Raw genomic sequence first — 26,965 nt, forward strand, 5'->3', positions numbered from 1 at the left:
TCATGTGAAGGACTTTGAACACTCTAAAATGCTATATAAATGTCAGATATTATTATGCTGAAAACCAAATGTGTTTTACACACACACACACACACACACACACACACACACACACACAAAACAACCTGTATCTTCTTTAGCATATGAAATCCTTTAAAAATTGTTTTCACTTAAAAAGTAAGTGGTATAAGTTTTGTAGCTATCATACAGAACCTATTAATGCAAGAAGTGCTGACAATAACAACAAAACAGGCATAAGCCAAGCTAGTTTACTTCTGATTAGAGGTAAGATTTTATTCCAGAAGTCTTCTAAAGCAGAAAAAGCTGGGGGGGAGGTTATATTTACCTAGGCTATAGTTGTGCAGGCCAACCCTACAAATGTCTACTCAAAGGTAAGAACCTCTGAATCCCACCAAGAGCTTTCGTCAAGCATTTATCCTGATTTACTTTCAAAGCTTATGTTGAGGTTAGATATGCTTGTTCTTTTTAAGGATTCATTCCAATTTGTTTGTAGATAAATTAATGAGTGTCATTCTTTATACACTTGCATGACATCCATACATAGCACCTTATGGTGAAGGGAGGGTAGGTGATAAAATAATAACAGTGCTTCCTGTCAATCATTAATTCACCTCAAACTTTCCAGTGCATTTCCTCATCACTTTCCTAACTGCAAAAAATGGATTTGTTGTGCCTGGGTGACAGAATGCTTTAATCCACTTTAATTGTGCAAACTGTACAACTGTACATTGTATGTACATTTTGCTTCATAATTTTCCTTCCTTCCTTCCTTCCTTCCTTCCTTCCTTCCTTCCTTCCTTCCTTCCAGCTAAGAATATGGGGCCCTCTTATAGACATGGATCATTGTGCAGTTGCTCCAAGTACACCATTATAATCCAGCCATAGAAATACAAAAAGGATTGTGGGACAAAGAAGATCGAAAATGCAATCATATGTTCCTCTTTCTTCATGGGGTAAGCTCTCAGCTTCCTACCTACTTTGAGCGTACCTTGAAATAACAAACAATTTGCTTTCCTAATGGCTATTTGTTTATTGCATTTGTTACTTTAAAAAAGAGGAAGCTAGATTTATAATTACAACACAAAAATACCTTTAAAAGCCCTTCTGATTTAGCTCACTGCAGTCAGTTTAAAGATAGGCATTTGAACAACTCTGGGGTATCTTTTTCCCTTTAGGAATTTCTACACAAGAGAAGAACAGAAGCCACATATTGAGGGAACAATCAGAGCCATTTGGGTGATTGCATTTCTAGATTTGACAGGCAATTTTGGACATGACCATAAACCTCTATATTTTATTAATCCATTCTCTGCAGGATGGGATTTCTTTTTCAGAAAACTGTGATTACAACTGCAGACCTACTTTTTCATATCTTTTTGTCTGTGGCACTTAATATGCTCACAGTAAGACACCATGTGCAGCCAATACACCCATGGGCTCAAATACATTGCTTCATTGAGCTGTAGCTTGGTTCATTCAATGGTTTTTCAATCTCTTGGTGAATTTGTTAAATAAAGCGTGCAATCTTTTCCTTATTTCCTGCTTTCCTCCCATCCCAATATAGCGATAATACAGACAGCTGCTAATACTTTAAATATGGAAGCTTTTCTTTTGAACAGTTATTACCGAGAAAGCCAGCCTCAAATGCCATTTAATTCTTCTGATTGCTTAACATGGCTCTGTAAAACAGGCCATCTTAGATGTTGTGATAGTTATAATTGAGCGTAAAATTCTCTGCAAGGATAATACAGTAGGTTACTGGGATTCGTGAGGAGTTAGCACAAGATAAAGGGGTCAATGAAGGGTGAGTGGAATTTGATAGGATGCCCAGTATAAATATCCAGATGAAACTACAGCTAGTTACTCAGTTCTTGATATCATGCCTTGACTGGTGGGGGTAGGAATCCCCCTCCATCAGGCTGTTCAAGGCTTTAAATAGTCATTCATAATAAGAATTGTGATAGAATGATATGATTTCACCACACAGAAGAAACAAATCTGACAGCTGAAAACAGGCAAGGTATTAATCTCAGAACACCACATAAGGCTTTCTTTTCTTCCCATTCTGCAGTAGGAACAAAACCAGCTTCTCTTGTTTTTATCCCAGCTCAAATGTCATTGCTCAGGGAAAGGGTGATGAAGGAAAAGGAGAGAGAGAGAGGATGAGATGTGACAGGAAAACAGAAAAAAATGGAGCCCGTTTGTCCCTCTCAGTCTGCCTGAGGCCTAACATAGTAGACGGCTTCACAGTGATTACATTCAGCCAAAAGAGCCCAACAGAGCAGCTTGCATACTGCATTTGATCATATATCATGTGGGCATAACTGAGTGGAAAATTTCACAAAGTACAGTCTCATCACTGAGCGAGGCAATTATTATGTTTTTTTGGTGTCGCATTTGGCCTTTGATATTTTCTGACATGAGGAGTAGAAAGGGACAACTCTATTGTCCATAGCAGAATGGGTCTCTGCTCCAGTTTCTTTGAAGAAACCACCTTTTGGCACGTGACACATGGAGTCAGGTTTCATTCTCTTGGAGAACTCTTTTAAATACCACTATAAGGTTACAAGGGCTAATTTCCCATTCTGACATTCCTGGAATGGGAACATTATTGGAAGAGGACTCTCAGCACCCCAATTCATACCTTATGCCAACTGTTACCTTTTTCTTTTGCCGCCGCAGAAACCTATGTACCCTGACTTTGGTGTAACTCCCACTGAACTAAGTAACTTTATTCGTTTTCAACAATAATAGATTAAGTTTATTTTAACATCAGTTAAACGAATATTATAGGGTGGATTAAGCTTCTATTACAGTTAAACCACTGGGTTTATCACAGTATATTTTTCTGAATAAATTCTGTTGGCCTTCATCCCTAGTTCTGATGCCATAGCAGACAATAGAAAATCTCTAATTTCCAAAGGGAAATAAAAACTTCCCAGATGCTATTTAAGAGCCCTAGAGCACCATAAAGTAGCCTTTCCGTTTATGTTGCACAAATTTACCAACCAAGATTATTTGACCTTACTTTTGTAGGGTACTACTAATCATGGATTAGTTTCAGACATTTCACCTGTATGGGCATTTGCCTGAATGCAACTGAACTTAAAGTGGTGCGAGCACATAAGCCACAAGTCCACCAGTTCCACTTCAGACCTTACTGTGTTGAAAAGGAAGTTCTGAGGGGAGATTCTAAGTATGTTCACCTAGATGTCCTTAGAACCCCCTTTCAGAACTTCTCTCTTAATAGATGAAGGTCTGAATTTGCAATGGTGTGCATGGGGAAATTTGGATGAGGACTGTGAACACTGTCCTGCCCCCTTCAATTTTTAGCCTGAACGCATTCACCTCAAATGTCTGAAAACAAAGCCTTTATCCTCTCCCTATCCTTTCAGGATGTCCAAAGCTCAGCTTACATATTTCCCCAGGGAAATATTCGTGCCTATGCTGTCTCTTCATCTAGAGTAGACACATCTTCCCAAAGGAATAGTTTTGGATATTCTTTGCATGCAATCTCAGGTTCCCCTCATTTCACTTTTTTTTTTAAAAAAAAGAATGGAGCTAGTCCTATCAACATTCTGAAGATGGTAGACACTTACAAGCATGTAGGAATTCAATTAAAAATGTCTTCCAATTAGAAATATTTTTCTGTCTTTGGAAGATCATACAATCTGAGCATTAAGCACCACCATTAACCCAATATAGCTCTCCCCCACTTTTCTAGTTAATATATCATTTTCTTTTTGTTATGTGGAGCTTGGATAGCTCATTTCCTATTATTATGTTCTTTTTCACAATGAGTCCTACTGACAATTTGCATAATGTAATTGTAAAGCAGGACCAAAGGTAAAAAGAAAAGAAAAGTCTAGGTGTCTCTGATTATGTGGAAGAAGATATTCACATATATTAAAACAGAATTGAAAGAGCATGGCTTTTTTCTGGTTGCTTAAAAGTTAGGATATAGATGATGGTGAGATCATGGTAGATTCAGATATGACTTTTTATCCTGGGCTAAGTATAACTATCAGTATAAATTGGAAATTTATATTGAATGTCTTTCAGAGAACAGATACAGACGCTAAATCAATAGAAATGTTTTTAAACCTGACTTAGGTTTGATCTTGTTGTCATAATAGATTTCTCCCTAAAATAAAAATACAATTGCACAGTTGTTATTGTTCTTATTTCATTTAAGGTACATTGAGTATTTTGCTTCTCAATGAGCTTTAACTAAAAGGAACTTACAGGCCACTTAGCAAATATGGTGATTCATGGCAAAAGTTCAGATCCAAAGCACCATACACTCTTGCATTAACTTGAATGTAAGTGGTGCACAATAAGCATGCAAATGTGGATCAAAGACTATGCAGCAGGCCAGGTTCTTATCTGCCCTTACTCCATGGGTCAGCTTTGACAGGTGGGCAGGGCCACCCACCTGACCATCATCTGACATCATAATGCTAATGAAGTATTTAGCTGAGTTGGTAGAGCATGTCGGGCAAAAGATTCCTGAATTTCAAGGGTTTGGACTAGATGTTCCTCGTGGGCCCTTCCATGATGTCAGGTGATTGCTAGGTGTGTGTGTGTGTGTGTGTGTGTGTGTGTGTATGGGGGGGGGGTCCCGTCCACTGGACAAAGTTGGCCCATGGGTTGGGAGGATTGAACTCTACATGCATCAGTTGATGTGCAGAGTTCAATCCTGCTTTCTGAGGTTGGGAGAGTTCTCCATGGGGAAGGTGGTCTCAAACAGGACCAAAGGCTAGAGGAAAAGACTTCACCATAAATAAGTAAAATAAGTGTATTGTGGAATCTAGTTGTAGATGACCCTGGAAATCTTGGGCACATATTTAAAACTGTCTGACTCTTCTTGTTTTCAAGTCCAAATTAGGGTTGAGCTTTCACAGTTGTTCTCCCTCTGCTTTGTTTTATAGTGGATATAATATTAATCACCTTAGAACACTGTTACCCTAATAGCGAAAAGGGAACTATGATTTGTTGTAAGGAATGCTTTGCAACTCTATCTATCCCTTTCTCATTCATTTTAATTGCAAGGCAATATTTTACATTATTGGATAAGGAAACTTTAGGATGTTTAATTATTGAGCCTATAAAACTACTTATGTTGTAATAAGGTTTGCCTGGGTATGTATTCAGGTTTGCAGTATTTATGTGTAGGTATTTGGATATAAACTAGGCAGCTCTGCCCCGTTCTGACTAGTCCTGCAATTCTTGTTTCCTCTTGGTGTCTCAGTGCAGCCTCAGACAACCTCCACTGTTGCCATTACCATACTGGAAGTTGTACGGTACATGTGCAGTATGGTTACCCATATAGAAACAATAAATTTCATAAATGTACCAGAAACAAAGGGTGGGACACAATGTGGTACAAAGTAAGAGTGGCTTTGAATTGTCAAAAAATATAAGAATGGGGTTTTTTTTGAGGGTGGTGGTAGTTCTGAGCTTATCTTAATCTGCATCCACAAGGTTTTTTTAATGGTACACAGGTGATATAAAGTACACAAAAGCCCTATTCACACATTTACTCACACGAAGCAGCAGAAGTGGGGTGATGCCTCTGGCTCCACCAGTAACATTTACTGTGGGGGACTTTGTGTGGACAGCTACTGATGCAAAGCTATCCCTTTTCAGACTCCTGTGTTCAGCATGGGAAGGCCATGGGAAGCATGGCAATAGGACATAATTTTGAGGATGGGGCCATTGCTACTATGTGTGAGTGTCCTGCATAAATGCATGAACAGAGCTAGAGTTAAAATGGACTCAAAGCAGGTACATAGATAGGAAGCTGTCATACCAAGTCAGACCATAGGTCTTATCTAGCTCAGGATTGTCTACACTGACTAGTAGTGGCTTTTCAATATTTCCGGCAGGAGATACTGGGGATAGAATCTGGGGCCTTCTGCATGCATAGCAGACACCCTGCCACTGAACTGCAACTTAGTGCATCCATCAAGGTTTTCTCCCAGGGTTTAGCCTTAGGGAGCTGAAATGAATACAATATGGAGTTTCCCTTGGCAGCTTACCTATGCAGGCACAAGAAACCAACTGCTGAAGAACCATAGACAAAAACCTTCCTTTTTGAATCCATTAGTAGCTATTCCTCAGAGTGTGCTCCCTTCCTTCTGTCTGGGGTTATATCATGACACATGGGAGGCAGAAGGAAGTGGGAAGAGCAGCTTCTGGAGGGCAGGAGGCCCTCGTCTTTCAAATCTCAAGTCCCACTGACACGGTGGGAGCTGAAGGTGCCTGGTACCTTGCAGGACCGCAGCCCTTCAGAACGGCATATGATTAATACATGTTATGAATATCTATTAAATGTTACAGCAGGTTGGTGACACTCAGCCGTATCACTCATTTATTACGAGCAGCTCTTCAGTTCTAGGCTGAACAGGGGGTGAGAGAGCAACTGCACTGCAGTCTTAGATTGATGACACTTCTAAAAATTGTCCAAGCATGTGTGCAAAAATCTATCAAAATAAGAGTGTAATAAATGAGAAGGTAACTCTTACTGTGCACAAAAGCTGCAATCATGCCTCATTTCTCCTCCTCTATACATGGGGAATAAACAATAGTCTACATAGGTAAATAACGATCTTGAAAGAAAAGATGGTATAGAGGAGGAATGGCACAGCCGTGTCAAGAGTCGCTTCTTTGTCAGGGTCAAGTTCTCAGCCTGGTGTGAGGAGCTGAACTGTAGCCACATCCAAATTGGGCTGTTAGAGGATTTCTTGCCTCAGGCCCCTCAAATTAATGTGAATAACTTCCATTAATCAGCAGGGAGCTATTCTGAAGAGTTAACACTCTGTAATGAAGGTTGTGGTCCTGCAGGACAACTAGATTGACAATAATGGAGAAGAGGCTGGGTTACTTACACCTGTCAGCAAGATCATTATGAACCAATATTGTCTGCTAGGCTGGGTACATGTCATATATTGAAAGCATATTCTCCTCTCCCCAAGAATCCTGGGAACTGTACTTCACCCCTCATGGAGCTATAATTCCCAGTACCATTAACAAACTACATTTCTGAGGATTCTTGGGGTTGTGCTTTACATGTTTGGTATTTGCACAGCCCTAGTCGTGATGTTTATAGATCATCTCCAGAATCAGAGACAGCATGCCTCTGAATACCAGTTGCTGAGGAAAAACAGAAAGAGAGGGCTATTGCTCTTGTATGCTGCTTGTGAGCTTTCCATAGCCATAGGTCTTTGGTCTGATCCAGCAGAGCTCTTCTTGTGTCTTTAGGGGTGTTTCAATATCAAAGCATCTTACCTATGTTAGATAGCAGCACTGTACTAGTTGGTGCATGAAAGGATTGTGGCACATTTGCAATGAAAACACCCTCCCAAATCATTACCAGCCAGTCTCTTTGAAAACTTGAGATGATCTTTGGAAATGGTAATGGTTTGGAAGAAATGTTGTCTGGATTCCCTGCAATAAATGAATAGTGTCAAAGCCAGTTTGATGGGCTGCTACACAAAGGCTAGTGCAGAAACACTCAATTAACACGTTTAGCATGGAACTGTGCACTGCTTGGTTGCCAGTTTGACAGTGTCATTTAATAGGCAGCATATGTGGCCTTATGCTGTACGCTTTTGCCATGGCTAAAATGGAAGAAATAGATCTTCACAAGCAATTTAGCACAGCAGAAGGAAGGAAATGTAGCTGTCTGGCATTTGTTTTCATTTCTGAATCTAATTGCAATAGATTTTGGACTAACGACACAGACTGACATTCATGTTCTATACGTTTTGCAAAAACCTGACATCATTGGGGAAGAAAAGCTACAATGGTTTTTATGATTACACATGATAATACACACATAATAAAATACCTTTCTAAATAAAGCTGATCTTGCCTTTGACCATTAATGCTGTAGTGCAGGAGTGCAGGGCTGAGAAATCTGTGGCCCTCTATGTAAGGGCCAGCCAGTATGGCCAATGGTCAGGGACAGTGGGAGTTTGGGGTTCAATAATATCTGCAGTCATGTGGGCTTCAGCCTCACTTTATGCTGATGGGAAGAAAAGGTGGGAAAGGGAGTGGCAGAGAGACAGAGAGAGGGAGGAACAGAGGGCAAAGGGGATGACTTTGGACTCAGTTCCTGCCCACCATCTGCATTAGGACCCATCCTCCACTGGCATGCAGACCCTGACAATTATCTCAAGATAATGCAGTCCTTGATGGGCATGGGGGAAGGTTCCCTACCCTGCTCTTAGCAAGAAGCTATGTTTGATACACTTGAAATAGCATACCTGCTTAGTTTTGGCATAGTTTCCCCCACTCAGTTACATTTGTCCCTAGACTGCACCACTGTGCCTAGAATGCATATTATGTCACTGAACCCTCTCTGGCATACAAAGTACCTCTTCCACACATATGTGGAGGAAAAGGGATTTAGCTTATCTGTCTTGGTAAATTTTAGTTTTCTCTTTGCAGATTTTGTCTATCCAACAATCCATAGCTTCAAGTGATAGAGCCCCGAAACAGGTTTGTCACCACAGTGAGAATATGCCTTTATTTCAATACAGGCGCATTTGTTTCCTCTTTAAACAGGGCTTCCCTTCTTTAATGCTGCTATAAGATTGACATTAAAGGAAAAGCAAGAAGTAAAATAATCATTTTCATTCATCTGTTTGGTAAAAAGACAATTAAATAAATGCTCTGGCTGATGAGATCTAAGTACTTACGCTTCTTCATGATGGAAAGTGAACACCCACTTCAGATTAATATTTTGTCGTGCAGAATGAATGTAAAGGTGCATCAATTTGTCTTTACTGTCTGTAATGGAACAAAACTCGTTTGATCAAAAAGTACAAAACCTACATTTACTAAGCATTTTGATCCATTGCCCCTCTGCCTATGATGAACACAGTATTTAATTTTAAATGACTCAAATAGCAGAATAAACACCTCCTGGGTGCAATTTGTAACCATTTCCTGTAAATGCACACGCCAGAAATATAAGCATCCATTTGTATGCTTGAGTCTTGCCCATTGTGGCTAGTAAAATCTAGAAGAGAAGGCATGGCTGGTTGGGCCAAGGAGCTGATTAATATCTCCTTGTGTGAGGGGGCAGTCCCAATCCACGTGAAAAAGGTGCTAATAAGACCATTCTCTGGATCTGAATAATTATAGACCAGTCACAAATGTTCTCTTCCAGGGCATGATTCCCAAACAGGTCCAATCACTCTGAAATAGATGAAATTGATTTTCTAGATCCATTAATCGGGTTTTGGCACTGAAACTGTCTTGGTCACTCTGTATGATGAACTTGTATGATAAGGCACCTGTTGATTCTCCTTGGTCTCCCAGTGACTTTTGATACAATTAATCATGGCATCCTGGAGTGGCTGTCTGACCAGAGTGGATGCTGCTGCTTTGCAAGAACAAGACTTGCTGAAGCAGAACCAACATGGTTTATGCAAGGGTGAGTCCTGTCTCACTAACCTATTAGAATCCTTAGAGATTGTCAACAAGCACATAGACAGATGTGTTCGAGTTGACACTGTGTACTTGTATGAAGTATACTTGAGTTCTGCACCAGATATGGGGTAATCCTGAGTGAATCAGGATTCCTCTTTGTGTGAAGGAGCTTAGCACATGTGTATGACCCCTTCACACAGCTGCTGAATGCACAACAGACAGGGGGTATAGCAGGTGGTTGTATCAGTCATGGAGGATGGGACTAGCTATCATGTTCCTTCAACAACATCACATGTGTTTTCAGAATGTGAAGCAGATCACCTGAAGGCCACTTACCACATCAAAGCGAGCTTCTGTTTTCCATGCTTACCTCGACACTCAAAATATCTCATTGTAGTTGCTCACATTCCAATTAAATAGTTATAACAGCAACAGCAACAACCACACTGATGTGGTGAAAATAATCTAAAAATTCATGGTGAGTTTTACATACCGAAAAATAACTTAAGTAACTGGCCTGAACTGGTTAGTAATTGCAGGAGTTTGCAAAGCTTTTGTTTGAAGCTTGCTGAATAGTCTACTAAGCGTGCAACAATAAGTAGGAGTTTTATTTTTTCTGGGCTTTAGTGAGCCCGTTTCACACCTCCATGTGTAACTCTATGGAGAGTGAAGTTACTTCAGAAACATGGCAACATCATATGATTTTGTTGCAGAAAAAAATGCATTTATGTGGTGAATGCACAGGTCTATTGCACCACAAAATACATGCCAGTATTTTTCCAATGGAATAGTTTACATGGGATACATGGGAATTTTCCTACATTTGTTTATTTGAGTCACGTTTGGCTTCCTCTTCATTACATTCATTCCCAGAATGGGTTGAAACATACATGGAACGCATATATGGCATTGGTGTTTGTATATGGCAGTGATGTCAGGCCTGAGACGTCTCCCTTTCTCTGTCCCTCTTCCTCTTTCTGAGCTCTGGCCTTCAAGTAGCTTGGCCCACAAAAGTTTAGTGGACTTGGTCTAGAAGTTGGCCATCACACCGGTAGAGTAATAAGGACCTTATTTCTATACATAACCTTCACCCCCATCTATTTTTGGAATGCCAGAGAATCAATATGTTCTACCCAGAACCTTCTTATTTAAACCATCTTTAGGACGCTGGTTGTTCAATATCAATTACAGCTCTTTTGCTTCACCTGGGAAGAATAAGAGATGAAAATAGTGTCTAGTTGAGCAATTACTGGGCTATTTTGAAAAGGTATGTTGACGGCCCTTTTAATATTTAATGGAAGTCATCACTGGAATGCAGACTGGTTATCAAGATATCAACCATCTAATAAATCAGTTACCCCCCAGCTGGCATCTTTTAGGTGCATTACTCATCTTCAGCAAGTGTAATTGAGGATAAAAAAACGTAACACCGATGGAGGCCTCTTCTTCATCTTCAGAACTCTTGTTTTAATTCTTGAACCGTCAATGGAAAGAGAATCTTCTCCATTTAATTGCACAACTGTTGGACATCTTAAGAAGAAAAAGCCCTCCAGTTTAGTTGAATTAGGGTTGTGTGTGTATATGTAAATGGAAAAGTCCTGTTAAAATAACTACCAAATTCATTGATTGTATTCCTAAAAACTTAGATCTACCAAACTGTTTTAATAAATTAATTCAAAACTAATGATGTAGGATCAGTGAAGTTTGGAGGTGTCAGCTGAAAAAAGAAGATGTGCTCTACAATAGAGCAAAGCCATACAACCCATATCACCTGCTCTAAGTTTCTGGATACCAGCAGTAGCCCATACAGTAGCCTCCATATATTGTTGGACTACAACTCCCATCGTACCTGGCCACGTTGGCTGAGGCCAATGGAAATAATAACTCAGCAATGTCTGAAGAGCACCATGTTAGCTATGCTAAAAAATATTAAAGCTCCCTAAGCAAACATGCCACTATAATTCCTACTTGAGGCTAATTCATCTTGAAGGTTAGTTTCAAAGTTTGTTGAAATAGTCCCAGCTGCTTCAGTTCTATCTTCTTTTTCAGAAGAGCTTTGACATTTGAGGAAAGCATTGCATTGTCTTTTTTCGTCTTTTCCTCCCTGGGGTTGCCTGTTGCTTCTGGGAACTCTTTCTTCTGTTTAATGAGATATTTCTTGTCAGTTGCAAGGAGTAACCTTGATGATACCTTGATCTCTGTGTCTGTCTCTATATCCTTTTGTTGTTGCTGCTGTTGAATAGTGAAGATTTTTCCCAGAAATCCTTCCCTGTCATAGAACCTTTCTAGAGTGTCAAGGATTGACTTCCAAACATCTGGTGGTCATTGATATTTTTGTTAGCAAGACATCAATGCTTTTTAACCTGACTATAGAGTATGAACTTGGATGCAATCCCTGGAGCTTTGGAGAGAACCCCACTTCCTCCTAAACAGTTTTCTGAGTAATTACATTTGAATATTTTTAAACATATGTGAATCTCAAACCAATGTTTGATTGTTTGACAAATAAACATCAAGGCTTCCAGGGTACTGACATGGAGCTCATAGCACAGGGAGTGCACGTTTATTGACATTGAAGGCTCCTCACTTCCATTTTGTTCAAAGGTTCTGAAGAAAAGTGAGTGCAAATAATAATAATAATAATAATAATAATAATAATAATAATCCATGCTCATTTCGCTCTGTACATTCCACCCTCAAACCTGTGAGTGAATGCATTAATGCATTAATATAATGAACCTGCAGCGTAATGTCTGAATCAAAAGCAGAGTTATCTTTTGGTATATTGCTCAACTCTTTCGTTTGTAAAGCTATTTATTAAAAAGAAGGCACTGATGAAGCTAGTGTCTCGGATTGGCCATCTCCTTATGTTAACTAGCTTTGGATTCAAGCTACTGTATTCTGGTGAAAAATATGCAAGGTTCCTTATCAAAAGAGACACCCAGTTTTTCTTCAAAGGCCATACTGCAGTTTCAGTATCAAACGCGGGGGTTAGTGCTAATAATTAGAACCAGAATTTCTCACCCATTTTCTTTAGACCTTTCTGCAAACAAGGACTTCCATCATTAATTAAAAAAATATAATCACTGGGCTTTGGCACTCAATTATGTCCAGAAACATCTGAATAATGAAAAATTGTTTGCCAGTTCTAAATATGGCTCTAGTTTTGAGCCCTAAAAATTCAGGTGTCACGTTGTAAAATTGTGTTAATGCAAAATCTGAATTTTTCGTGTATTTTTTGTTTTCACAGTCTGAATTCGATTTGCATTAATTTTACATTAGTTTAAGATTGATGGGGCACTACCACAGGATATACCTATTTAACTATGAGAAAGAAAATGTAGTCTATTGTTTCATAGGTAAACAGAATTTTAGCAAGTCTGACTTTTCAAACTCTATAGCACTTTGCCAGAATCCCTGTTATAGCCAGCAGTTAAAGTTACAGGTTCTACAATGTTGAAAAGCTGGCTATCCTGGCATAGAACTATACTTTAAACCTTGGGAAGGGAAACTGTGGCTCTCCAAATGTTGCTGGACTACAACTCCCATCATCCATGCATTGGCCATGCTAATTGGGACTGATGGGAGCTGGGGTAAAAAAAACAACAACCTAGAGTCACAGGTTCCTTACTCCTAACTTAAGCAACAGTTTGAGCCATTTTGAATGATTTATTGTTCTGGGTTAGTACAACATAAATCATTTGGCTGAATCAAAAGCATTATTTCTGGTAGCAGTGCATAGGTTCAGAATAGAACATGATATTTCTTCCTGTACATCATAATTAATTGTACCAGCCACACCTAATGATGCTCACTAGTTTGATTCTTATTGATGTTATCCACCTTGGAGATTTCTAATGAAATGGAAAGGATGGTTTAAACCTCTCAATCAATAAGAAATAAAAAATAAAACACTTATGTAACTTACTGGTCTTTTCTGTGAATAAAATAAAAACACCTGGATTATTCTTCTTGGTAGAAGAATGTAAAGTAGCATCCACTTAGTGACCTGGCCATGCACATCAGCAGATAGTTTCCTGAACATGGTGAAACTGACTGCCTCGAGCATTTCATAGGTGATAGCAGTAATATGTTAAATTGAAATCTGTTACTTTACGGATGTTGTTAGTGTTGTAGAGAAGCTTAAAAGACCCAGTTGAATGTGCAAGGCAGCTTTTAGAATTTAAATTGCAGACATGAGAAATGCAAAGATTACAGCATCATTTGTGCGAATGACCATAGAGGGTGACTGGCAATACATGTAGAACAATTGCTGCGAGAAGAGCTAAAGGGTGTAAGGGGACACAACAATTACATGGAGCCTAAAAACATCTGGCAACTATGATGTGTACATCTATCAGCACAGCAAATTTGCAATTAATTGTCCTAAAGATGGATGTTTGAGGAGGCGGCAAAAATTGGCCTGATATGCTGTGTCAAACATTTCTGCCAAGCTTCTTTTAATGCTAATAAATCATAAAATGTGGCCTAGACAAGCTTTTTCATATTTAAAATGCCTTCCCTCCCCTTTTCTACTTCTATGGGGTATTCTGATTTAATTTCTGTATGATAATGTTACAGTCTAGAAATTGCCATCCGTGACCCCACATACTTGTGGATCATGTGGTAGACAGCAGTACAGGCTTAACAGGAAAGCTAAGATTTAGAAAGGGTGGATGGAAACATTTTTATTCAATATTCCCTCAGGGGCCTCGGTTTAAGAACGGACTTCCAGAACGGATTAAGTTCGTAAACCGAGGTACCACTGTATCTAGAAAATTTTAAATGGATTTTTTTAAAAGAAAAAACCCAACAGAGACTGGGTGAAATGTGGTTCAATACATACTCCAAAGTGAAAGCTTAGTCTGAAAAGCACAGCTTTTCACCTTTAGGCAAGGTTTATAGCTAAGATGCTACAAAAGCAAATATATTCTGTGAGCCTGTTCATATTGCCCTGACAGATTGTAATTTGTATTTACCAGTTCAATATATTAAAATAAAATGCAACCTTCTCCCTTAAAAAAAAAGGTTTTGAACAGAAGAGGTCCTTTAAGTAGGTGGAATATTGAAATGATGAAAAAATGTTTTAAAATTCTTCATAGAATAATCTAAAGGAGTTTTATCAGAAAGAGATAACCCATGGTCTATGCACATATTTTAAGAAGAAACATTTGGAGGAATATTACAATAAATGGCAAAGAGTGCTATGCATTTATTCACTTCCATTGGAATAAGCTTTCTCAATTACCGGAATGAATATGTCCCCAGTTTCACTGTATCTTTCTCAGCCACTAAGTGTATTCCAAAGGTTATTGAATGCATGTAAATGCAAGCTCTGAAACACACAAAAGCTCTAAAGATATTCCCTCTTCATCATTCTAAAGTTCCCCAAAGACTTAGGCATTTTAAGGCAGAGAGACTCAATTTTAGTCAAAAGGATGCAGAACCAAAGCAAAGACCCCGAGCTAAAGCAGAGAGTGGGAAACCTGGGGTGGGGTGTGGGTGTGGCCAGATGCACCCCTCTAGGAATTTCTATCCAGTCCTTGGTACTTTTCCCAGGCCACGTCTCACTTCCCTAGTCCCACTTTCTTTCCCCGGACCAGCCCTCCTTAGCACCCTCCTTAAGAACTCTGGCCTGGCTGGCATTATATCCTTGAGTTGTGAATGTGAGTCTTGCTTGCCTTGATGGAGGGTGCTGAACAGTGTGTGTGTGTGTGTGTGTGTGTGTGTGTGTGTGTGTGTGTGTAAACCTCTAACTTTTGCATGGGTGGAATGTAAAAAAAATCATATCCATTGCTCCTCTCTCTCTCACCTCTGGCCCCCACCCCCCACTGGTGGTTGCAGGAAAGTTGTCCTCAAGGGAACATGGTCTTCACATTGAAAATGGCTCCCCATATCTGTCTAGAAGTCTTTCTGTTTCACTGTGTTACAATGGCAATCACTCAGTTTAGGTAAATGTCGCAAGTTAGCAATCCACAGCAACAAGGATTTTGTAGCTACCGTGTCTAGAATGCTGACACGCTCTTCTCAAGATGGTACTATGAAGTTTTCAGGTTGCAAAATGATTGCCTTTAATCTTTAATATGGTTAAACAGCAGGAGGTAAATAGACATTTGAACATAGCTTTGCTTTTTATAAGTGGCATTTAATATGTTCAGAATCTCCTAGACAACGTCTCTTCTGTCCGATGCTTTTGGCTTTTAGGGTTTTAATTTGTACTGTATGCTAGTGGAAATAATGGAAAGTTCAGAAGATTTCCTTAGAGGGAAGTATGGTGTCTTGAGCCGGACCATCTGCTTACAAAATGCAGAAATAATTAAAGGACACATTTCACCAGGACCTTCTTTCATGAAACGAATGGGAGGTGTGTACGAAGCAGCATCTCTTGTGCAAGTGCTTGCTCAGAAAGTGTTATCACTGGATTGTGGCCAATAACAGATCTTTACGAAAGAGAACTATGACTTAAAAAATGAAAACAAATGTTATTTCCCCCTTCACATTTGCTATACAGCTGCCATAGCTGCACCTGGCAAACTGCTTTAACAATTACTTCCTCTGCTCTGGGAAACCTGGGAACTGTAGTTCTGCGAAGACAACTTGGGAATGCTGGGAATTCTTAGCATCCTCACTAAACTCCCATTTTCAGAATTGGAGCTCTTATACACATTTGCACTGTACATACAACAGGTGATTTAGAACTTCCCCTGTGCTGCTGGAAAATCAGCCTGGGGTAGTATTACAGAAATTTGATCACCTTGTGAAACTAATACTCTGTTCTGAAACATCTGCTTCTAACCATGGCATTTTATATTATTCCATGATTGCTGTGGCCATACAAAAATGCAGTTCTGCAGGTCAGAGCTGGTGGGTAGGAACAGAGCCGTCCCAGCCATTAGGCAGGGTGAAGCCACTGTCTCAGGCCACTTCATTGGTTATTCTTTGACCCTGACTTGTGGCTTACTCCTTACACCTGCTTCCTGGCTTGTCCTTTGGTTCTGGCTTCTTTGCATGTCCTCACAATGAGTGTGTACTATAGTTCCTGGCTCACCTAAGTCAAAAGTAGCACTCATACCTTTAGTATTAACCTTTAGACTCATGCCCTTTAAAACATTGCTCTTTTTATTTGAAAAAAAGCAGGATGAATTTCTAGCCTTACTATTCAGCTGTAAGGCTCCCAAGGAGAAAACTTTTGTTAAATTACTGGTTCCTTCTGAACTGAATGCCCATGGGCTCTTGAAAACAGTGTGTATCTATTTTTTTGTTCCTTTGTTTCTTCATTAAAAGAATCAAGGTCTCTTGCCCCTGAAATGAAAAAGGAAAAATAAAATAAACCCACAACACGATCACAGTCTTTCGCTGCACACCAGTTTTGTGCTGATAGAGAACTTTAGCTATCATGCTGTGTCGTTCTGAACTAATCCTCCTTGCTAAGAAAACTTTGATAGATTTCAGCTTCCTTTTATTTCCCACCCAATAGCGATCATTGTGGCGCAAAATAATTTTGGAGGTTCTCGGGTAAGAAAAAAAGTGCTATTAAAGTAAGCTTTATTGATCTCTGTTGCAGGAGGTCTTATCACAGCTGACACCATCTGCGACTGCAAAAATGGCTTTTAACCAACCATAGAATAGTTAGTGCATTTAAGTGAAGATGGGCTTTTTCCTCCTTTTAAAGAATCAGATACAACAAACCTATCCTGGTGTGAAATTATAGATTCAAACGACTTGAAATTTATTTCTTTAAAGTTCATCCATTATTGTATTCATTTTCTCTCTCATCTTATTTTGATTTCTGAGGCTTCTTTAAAAAGAAAAGAAAAAGAGGATGGGAAGAACTTAAAAAGTTAATTCCAGCTTATTGCAAACACATGGGATGCCTTTGTTAGGACGAGGAGGGTGAGCATATGGGAATTCTTCAAGGCTGCACTATACCATATGGCACATTATGTCTTGTGCACTGCATTATACTTCAATATTCTCCACCTAAATGGAGTACTAAATTTGCAATAAGGACGTCTTTGCTCTTTCAGTTCCTCAAGAAGTTGTCTTGCCTTAACTCTTATATGCATTCAGGCTTTGTGAAAGGGACTGCTGTGGAACACTGCCATGCTCTAGGCACTATGCAGAGCATAGGTGATGTGGCACACATCCATTTTGGAAGTGACTTCTGTCGGACAAGGTTCACAAATCTTTTGGGCCCTGTGCGCACATAGGAAAACCAGAGAAACTGTTGCGGGCACCACACACCCCTCACAATGAAGCACACACTGCAGCCTGTTCCATGGGCTACAGCTAAATACTGCTTTCACTTTGAAGTTCATCTGGAGGGTGTGGTGGGGAGAGGACACTGGGGGTGGCAGGGAGGCCTCTCTTTTCTCATGTGTGCCTGTTGATGCCATGTCAGTTCTGCCTGCTGTAGGCCACTGGCCTGTGAAATGCAGTTTAGAATATTACTGATTCACTCAACCGCATTGCCATGACAAGTCATGTAACTTTTTTCCATTTTCCATGAACCAGAAGGCCGCAGATGTTGTCCGGCAAAACAAATCTCTAGGCAAGCTTAATGAGACAAATGACAAGTCGTTATTGAGGACACTAAAGTTCCCCAATAAAGGTTGGATTTCTGCTCAAAATCTATTAGGGCACTTTATGTCCTTCTCTTTCATAGCCTTCGAATCCTTCCATAAAAAATGTGTTTACTGCTGTCTTAGATGATGAAGTCAGATTTAAAGGTGTTAAAAAAAGTTTTCCAGAGCATTTTTCCTCTGTGTTTTTGTTTCAGATTTTACTGCTTTGAATGCAAACACAGATGAAACTAAGTATGAGTCGTAACCAGAAGGCTTGTCTTAAAAGATGATGCAGTTATACCTTCCCTTAATGAAATAAGATGTTACTTTCTCAAAGATAGATGGCTTACATTAGAACCATAAAATCAATAGGAAGGTCATGAATCCCAGTTCTCTGAATCAAGGTAACTTTCTTTATGTTGAAACATCCCAAAGATTGTAAAAAGAGCCCCGTGCGGGTCAGTACAAAAGCCTACATAATACAGTAGGCAGTAGCCAACAAAAAGGACAAAAGCCTTCTCCCACTGTTCGTTTATTTATTTAATAAACTTATGCCTACTTTTTCAGAAATATTCTTTACAAAGCAGCTTACACTGTGTTTAATTTTTTAAACAAGCATTATGATACATAAAAGACAGATGGAGAGGAAACTTTTATTCCATAAATTAATCAAATGAATAAAACAGCAAAGCAACATTAAAACCCAGAGCCACACAAAATCAGTTTTTCCAGATACCCAGTTACTCCAGTTACCCACTAAAAGCCACTGAGAGGAGCTGGGTCTTCCATGCCCTCTTAAACATTGCAAGAGATGAGGCCTGTCACACTCTGAAAGGGACAGAGTTCCACAAGAGAGGTGCCACAGCGGAGAAGACTTTATTACAGGTGGTCAGCAATCTTAACAGGTGGACACCTAAGCCAAACTTCTGATGTTGATCTCGTGGAATGGGCAGGTTGACATGACAGCACACCTTCAAGTAGCTTGGGCCTTCAAGTAGCTTCTTCAAGTAGCTTGGGCCAAAACCATCTAGGGCAAGGTGGTGTCCATATTTGGTAGACTATCATAAAGAACTATAATTTCCAGAGTTCTCTGGGAAGAGAAATTCATCCACTCTAGGAACTGTAGTTCTGTGAGGGAATTGGGGTTCTTCTGAGAACTCCCAGCATCCTTAATAAACTACAGTTCCCAGGATTCTTTGGAGGAAGCCGCAACTATTTAAAGTGATATGATGCTGCTTTTGATGTCTGGTGCAGATGATGTCCATGTGTCAGCATCTAGCACCTTGCAGTTAGACAAATATCAATATTGTAAAGACATTTGTGATCATTTGCTAGACCAAAATCCAATAACCCAACTGAATCACACAGTTGTCTTTGACATAGTAAAGTCTTCAACACCTTGCCCAGTTTTCAAGCATAAAGCTACTTGTGTGAAATTCAAACTGAAAATTCACTCCAACACAGAAAACAGCTTTCACACAAGCACTTCCACCTCTCATCAGCAAATACCTGTAGAGGTATGACATTTAGCCCTGTGGAAGACAATGGAAGGACCTGGTTGACTTTGCTGGTGCTGGTAACTTAATCAGTGAATTGAGGCAACATATTTCAGAGATAGGGCGGTGCTTGCTTCCGTGCAAGAGACAAATAGCATGGACAATATAGGCATATTTTGCTCACTCAAAAGAGGCCAGCTGAAGAAGAGATCAATATGTATTTGTAGAAGATGCTTGCCAATACAGCACTAGTTCTTCAAGGGATCCCAAGCAACCAGATGCTGGGTGGTCTCAGAGTTGCTAATGTCAGTTTCAAATAAGCAGCCCCACCTCAGACACCCCCCTATGTTAAGGAAGAAGGAAAAGCATGTTGCTAAGCAACCACAGCACCCTGTTCTACTTACTCAGCACCTTGGCGAAATGGATGAGCTTAATATGGTACACATTTTATGAAAATGCTATAGGTGGGAATAGAAATTCCCTTGGGACAGTGATTAATCTGGTGTGTCTGTGTGTCTAGAGCTTCCCTCCCTGTCCTGATAAGGCCATGGAAATTGAAGTGCAATATACACCGCCTAGCTGATTTTCAGTCATTTTGAATTTCAAGTCCTGAACCTCTTGGTTTACCTCATTATGAACTATTATTATTATTTTTTAAAGACTCATCATGCTGGTATTTCCCATGTAAAATTGGCTGCTTAGTTGGGCATACAGCTATGGGAGCAAAATTTCCAATTTCTAATTGCACTGTGCACTCCAATTATGCTTATAATAGTGCATATATATATATATATATATTCATTTGAATGTGAAGTTTTCCCTTTGTGATGAAAACAGAAGCCTTTGGAAAACTAATGTGTTTATTTATGTAGATGCCAGGATGCATTTATGGAAAGTGCTTTAACTCCAGCGATGCCAAGGCACTCTGCCCGAATGAGCCTATAGCAGTCTGTGTTCTGAAGCTGCCATCTCCCAAACAAAATATGTCTCCTAAGAACAGTGAAAATGAAATAATGTTTCACTAACCCCATGTGGAAGAGGGTGGGCAATAGCTCAAAAGAAAGATATTTTGGAATTTTATACAGTTCAAATAGTAAATGAACCTGACACTTCCCCAGAATTCCGCAGATAATGGCTCTTTAAGTACCTTCCTTATGAGGTCCTAGAGCAGCTCTTTCTCTTAATGTAATTTTCTTAAAAGCCATATTTTGAGCAGGAAAAATTATACTATTATTTCATTGTTATGACCATCAGCTTCAGGATAAGCTTTGCTGCCTCCCATAAAACTGCCTAGAATAAAGTATATTAACTCCTGGGGAAAGTGTAAATTTTCTTATAATTACAGATTGATTCTGGTGTTCTCACCTGCTCTAAGGCACTGGGAGTCAGCAGGGGAAAAGAAGAGGACGACGCGGCCAGCGGTGACTTTGCAACAGTGGAAAAGCAGGCAGCCACAACTCTCTTGGCGTTGTCGCCTTTCTCCACAAGCAAGCTGTTGAACTGAAGGTACAAAGAGATTGCTCACCCCCAGTTTCTTGAGGCTGACAAAAGATGATGCATCCTATGATCTTGCCCCCAGTGTAACCCTGGAGGAGGCTAAGTACAATGCTAAGCAGCAGCATAGCTCCTGGTAGTAGTAGAGTAGTAGAGTTATGCAATTCCACATTCGTAGTGGGACTGGTGCCAGAGTTCGTGTTGCTGGGCATCTGCTGTGGTCTGTACTCCTCATTTCCAGGGCCTCCTCTGCCCCTCATCCTCCTTGCTATTGCTTCTTGTTTACCTGCCCTCTACGAAAAGGCAGTAAGGAGAAGGAGTACAGTGGTACCTCGGGTTAAGAACTTAATTCATCTTAACCTGAAACTGTTCTTAACCTGAAGCACCACTTTAGCGGGTGGGGCCTCCTCCTCCTGCTGCTGCGCCACCGGAGCACGATTTCTGTTCTCATCCTAAAGCAAAGTTCTTAACCAGAGGTACTAATTCTGGGTTAGCGGAGTCTGTGACCTGAAGCGTATGTAACCCGAGGTACCACTGTAGTAGGTTTTGCATGCCTTGTCCTCTAGCTCCATGTGCTGGTGCTGAATGGACCCAGAATGGGAGGCAAGCAAAGAGGGCATGGCAATAGTAGGAAGGAAAAGGGGCAAACTCAGGGAGATGGCTCTTAAGAGTATTTTGCTCAAGAATCCGCAAAAAACTGGAACCAGCAATATGCTCTAGCATGCATTCCCCAAATTCACACACTACGCAGTCATTATGTACCATGACGGGGAAGGTAGCCCATCTAGGAGAAGGAAACTCTGATCCTAAACTTCTGCTGCCTTGTGGCTGTACTCATTCATGATAATTTGTAGACTTAGGCTGCATCCAGACAGCACTTTATTCTGTTTTCCTGCTCTCTCTTTACCTGAGCATTTCTGTGTTTTATGTGAAAGTCTTACACCTTGTAAAAGCCACTTCCGGAAATCTAGTGGAATCTAGTGAAAGGCTAGCATTCATTTCTGTTTTGATTATTTCCAGAAAAAAGTCCATTTGCAAATCCATTAACTTGGGAAATTGTAGAAATTTTGCATTGCTGAAACTTGGGACACTATTCTGGCATACAGTTATTTCCCACCATTTAAAATTTAGCATGACACATTGGTATAAGGATCAAAAAGCCACTGTTGCATAATGCAATGCTTGCAACCAAATGGGATTGCATGACAGAGCCAGTTGCACGAACTGGTAGTGCCACAAGAGGATAGGCGTGTTGCAATGAATTTTCATGAACACATAAAAAAATAATAAATTGCAACCTGATTCAGAAATGTGGCAAACTAATTTAATATTTGGAAAATGAGAAATGGAAAGAAACCAAAATGGGCAGATCCATCCATCCCTGATGTGATCATCCTGACAACCTGTGAAAGGACCCACGGCCACCCTGTAATTTGGCAGCAGCTCCACCTGGAGGTGCCAATCCATACACAATCCACACTCCCACAAGCCGCCACGTGAACGCCTAAGAGCATCGGAACCTCAGCATTTAATTCATAACCTACCTCATCAATTTAAATACCAACTTTCCCTGCAGACTTTGCTACTGTGCAGCAACTTCCTGTGCAGAAAATGAGTTTTTGCTGTTCTGAACAAGATTAGCGAATCTTAAATCAGATATGCTTGGCCTATAATGGACTTGGAAAGCTTATAAATACATTTTCATTGCAAACATTGCTGGCTGACAAATGTCAGTTTTGCAGCAGGTTTGTAGGGAAATGAAGAATGTATCATTCAAGGAGGGCTCTGCTGCCGGTATGATCAACTCTTAAAAGCAAGCTGAGACCACCTTATCTGAGCCCTTTTATTTATTTTCTGACTGGGCTCTCCCAATCTGTGATTTTCTTCTGGAATGCTTGGTTTGTATGTTATGAGCTGTAGCAAAGGTTGTGTTTTCCTGAGTATGTTGCAGGTTGATTGGACTGCAGAAAGTGCTACAGATAGAGGGTGCTCTTTTCCTAAATCAAGTTGCATCCAGCAAATGTATACCTCTGACTGTCAAGGAAGTGAGAGAAGCCCAAAGCCAGTGCATTCTTGGGAAATATTGTCAACAAAAAATGTTGCCTTCTGTGTAGGAAGGCAACATAGTAAATTACCTAAGACTTAACCTCAGTTAAGGTAAAGCTGCTGGCTTGGCATGTGTGCAGGAGTTTACTACGTAAGCTGCATGTTTCATTGCAATCCTGCAAATATCTCAAAAGAAAGGCTTCTATACTGAGTGTTGTAATAAAAGGGCTCTACTGCCTAATCTTCCTGCCAACCTAGCAGTTCAAAAGCACGTCAAAGTGCAAGTAGATAAATACGTACTGCTCCAACAGGAAGGTAAATGGCGTTTCCGTGCGCTGCTCTGGTTCGCCAGAAGCGGCTTAGTCATGCTGGCTAAGCTGTACGCTGGCTCCCTCGGCCAATAAAGCGAGAAGAGCGCCGCAACCCCAGAGTCGGTCACGACTGGACCTAATGGTCAGGGGTCCCTTTAGCTTTACTAGTGCCTAATCTAAAGCATCTTAGTGGCCAGTTCATATGAATGAATGAATTAATGTATAGAATTTGAAAATGTTAGCAACACCACTGCCCCAACTAGTATGTCTTTTGAACCTGGTCAGCAAGCATATTTCTAAAGAGGGGCACAAAGACTTCACTTACTCCCATGTGAGCTAAGGGCACTTTCAGACGGTCACTATTTTCCGGTGTGATTCAGTCACCTGAAAACATTATTTCATTACTAGGTTGAACAATTAGAGTCATCTAATTAACTTTTTTTTTTGCAAAGCAGTTTGCCTTAATATGCTTTTTTGGTATGTTACTTTAGCCAATACATGAATTTTTGCACACATTACTTGGCTGGAGAACTGCATTGCAAAATTCAGAGAAGTGTGAATTTCAAAGGATAGCTGTGTTTCAGTCTGCCTTTTGTTTGGAAAAGTGTGTATTACATATATGTGAACTGAGTTCAGTTTCTCGCCTATCCCCTGTCCCCTCCCCAGAACAAATAATAGTTCTTCTCATGTGCAAAGTCAGGCTGTAGTAATCTGTCAGCCTTATGACAAAAGAACCTGAAAGGAACTGATGGAATATCTAATTTTAAAGTTGATAAATGTACGAGTTGATCAGGAAGGTACCTGGATATTTGAGGAGAACTGATAAGATGCATAGGAGTCTTCTGATTACACACAGATTTCATTTAAAACCTTGTTTGTAGCTGGGGCTGTTTATAAAACACAGCGGGATGCCAAGGAACAGCTTTCCAGTCTGAACAAATAGATCAAACAAGCCTAATAGTAAACAACGTGTTGAGTGCGTACACACACACACACACACACACACACACGCACACACACACACACACACACACACATTACTGACAATCTCAGAAGGATTACAGCAGGAAGTTTACATCACTAACCTTTTCAAACATTTATCTTGACAGTACTCCTTTTGTCAAATTTTAGAGGGGGTGAGTGGCCCTACTTTGTAGAAAGCCTTTGCAGCATACTGATAAAAAATGTTATTATTGGAGGATAATGACCATTGTTGGCGCCTCTTTATAACAGCGGTATAATGTTAACAACATAGAGGATTGCTTCAGGATAAATGAGCTCGGGTAAGGTCTGTTCAAATGTTTGCTTTCCTCCTACCTAGCTGCTGGCATTTCCAACAATCCGTCCTGGGTTTCCTTTTTACTTTCTACAAAGTTCTTGTATTCATATGCAAAGTCCTGAAAAAACTGGGCCTAGGATATAAGGACTGCCGGAGGCCTTATATCTCAGCCCAGTTCCTGAGAACATCCAGAAGAGCACTGTTCGGTATCCTCCTGTGTTGCAGAGGTCCAGCTGGCCTGAACTAGAAGACAGGTATTTAGTGGTGCTGCTTCCATTCTGGGGAACTCTCTTCCTGCAGAGATTCAACAGGCATCTTCACCTTTGACTCTCAGGTATCTGTGGAAGACCTTTTCCATTTGGTGGTTTGCATTTTCTTAATGTGAGTTAGTCATTTCTCTGATTATTCAGTGATGTGAGCAGAAGTGACTCAGTTGGTGGAGCAGAGCTAAAGCAATGGCCTTCCTGCAATGGTATTGCTATTGCTTCCAGAAAGGGGAGATGCAGCAATGAGGTTAAAGCTGTGTATGGCTGCACCAGTGGGAGCACCACATTGGCTCTGCTATTGTGTCCAAGAGGCCCTGAAGTCCTTGCTGCCTCTGCCTTCTACCTGATGTCTCCAGAAGACTATTGCTGAAGCTCCACTAGGTTTGGTGAGTGACCCCCCACCATCTCTCAGGGAGCTTCCAGGCTGTTCCTTTTTTCAGGTGGGATTCAATCACATGCTGGTAAATTCAGGTTGTGAAACTCAAACTGAATTGGTGCTGCTATGCAACAAACCCACTACCCCCTCCTTGCAAGCAGACATTTTGCGATCAGAAAAGTGATGGGGAAATGCATTGGAAAGTGCAAGACAACAATCACTTAGCACAACATTGTCTAACCTCCCCACAAACTTTGTGGAAACAAATCATAATGAATGCTCAAGAAACAGCTCATCTGGAAGCAATCTTGTTCTGGAATCTGGAGGATTCTCCCATGTGCTATAGGATATACTGGGATGGTTTCTAAACCTTGGACTGAAAGATTTCTGAATCAAGCAGTAAAATATATTATTGAATAAGAGGCATTTCCATTAAGAACTCTTTAGGAAACTAAAACTTAGTAGAAAAGATAAATTATTCAGTAGATTTTAAATACTGCTTGGAATTGTTTTGAGGTTTTTTTTGTTTTTGTTTTTTAAAAAAACAAGTATTGGCTTCACAGCAATGCATATGCCAACTGTGTACCCATGCAGACATGAGTGAGCATTTAGAGCCACACACCATCTCACAGTGGAAAGAAATGGAAAATTAAACCTCTAATTATTTCACTGGAAATTATAGGATTATATGCAACCACCCATAGCAGATAGCGGATAAAATGCCCAGCTTTGTTTAGTGTGCTTATAAAAGTGTGCCAGAAGAGTGAAAACTCAGGAGTTACTTTAATTGTGCATGTGTGTTTTTAAATAAACAAGACAATTACAGGAAACCATTTTTCCTCCTGAGTTAAATTGTCAGGTACACTTTGCGACCACAGTTTCACAAACACCTGAAAGTTCCACTGAGCACAACAGTATTTACTTCTGAGTAGGAATAGAGTTGCACTGTTTAAAGACAGATAGCAACATGTGCTCAAGGGAAATGATGTTCTTAAAATGATGACTAACAGTCTATGTCCTTTTAAATGTGTTTGTGAAAGGGGTGTTATTAGTTTGCTTTGTTCTTTTTTTTGGTTTATATTATGTATCTTGTGGTTTTATTCTGTATTTTTGTGCTGTGAACTGCCCTGAGATCTTTGGCTGAAGGGCAGTATACAAATTAAATTAAAAACAATGATATCCAATGAACGGTGGATTTAGAAACCAGAAATAGGTCGCTCTCCTTTAGTCAGGATATTTGAGCCATCTTGGTCCAGCTGATAAGCAAATGGAACAGGAATAGTGAACTGGGGTTAGTATGTATGCATGTATGACTATGTATGTATGAATGTTTATTTTCCTCATTTTTTTATATAAATGAATCCACAAAACATCTTACAAAGCTACAGGTGTGCTTTTTGTAACAATCAGCTCAGGGCTTTGTATTGTTATATTTCTAAAGACAGGACCGTTTAAACTGGTAATGCCCAAGATGGCTGGGATTGTTCTCCTCTTAAGATCTTGGGCCTCCAGAAGGGTGGAAGTGAGCTGTAGAAAGGGGAAGAAGCAGATTCCTTAGTATGGGGATGAAGTTGAAGGAACAGACAGGAACCAAAAAGAAGGGGTGGAACAGGGAGAGAATGAGGAGTAGCAGAGCATACTTAGGGCCCGAGCGGCAGGTCCATCTTAGTT

General features: G+C 40.1%; 1 long non-coding RNA gene across 1 annotated transcript in view; it reads left to right on the forward strand.

Moving 5' to 3' along the window:
* Positions 1-1,194: 1,194 nt before the first annotated feature.
* LOC310840745 overlaps positions 1,195-26,965 on the forward strand; it is an 86,871-nt gene continuing 61,100 nt past the window's right edge. Inside the window, exons 1-2 of the long non-coding RNA XR_014562081.1 lie at positions 1,195-1,282; positions 20,868-21,028. This is a non-coding gene — a long non-coding RNA (uncharacterized lncRNA). The remainder of the gene's footprint in view (positions 1,283-20,867; positions 21,029-26,965) is intronic.

Source organism: Podarcis gaigeae (genome assembly GCF_964106915.1).
Source record: "Podarcis gaigeae genome assembly, chromosome: 3".
Classification (NCBI taxonomy): domain Eukaryota; kingdom Metazoa; phylum Chordata; class Lepidosauria; order Squamata; family Lacertidae; genus Podarcis; species Podarcis gaigeae.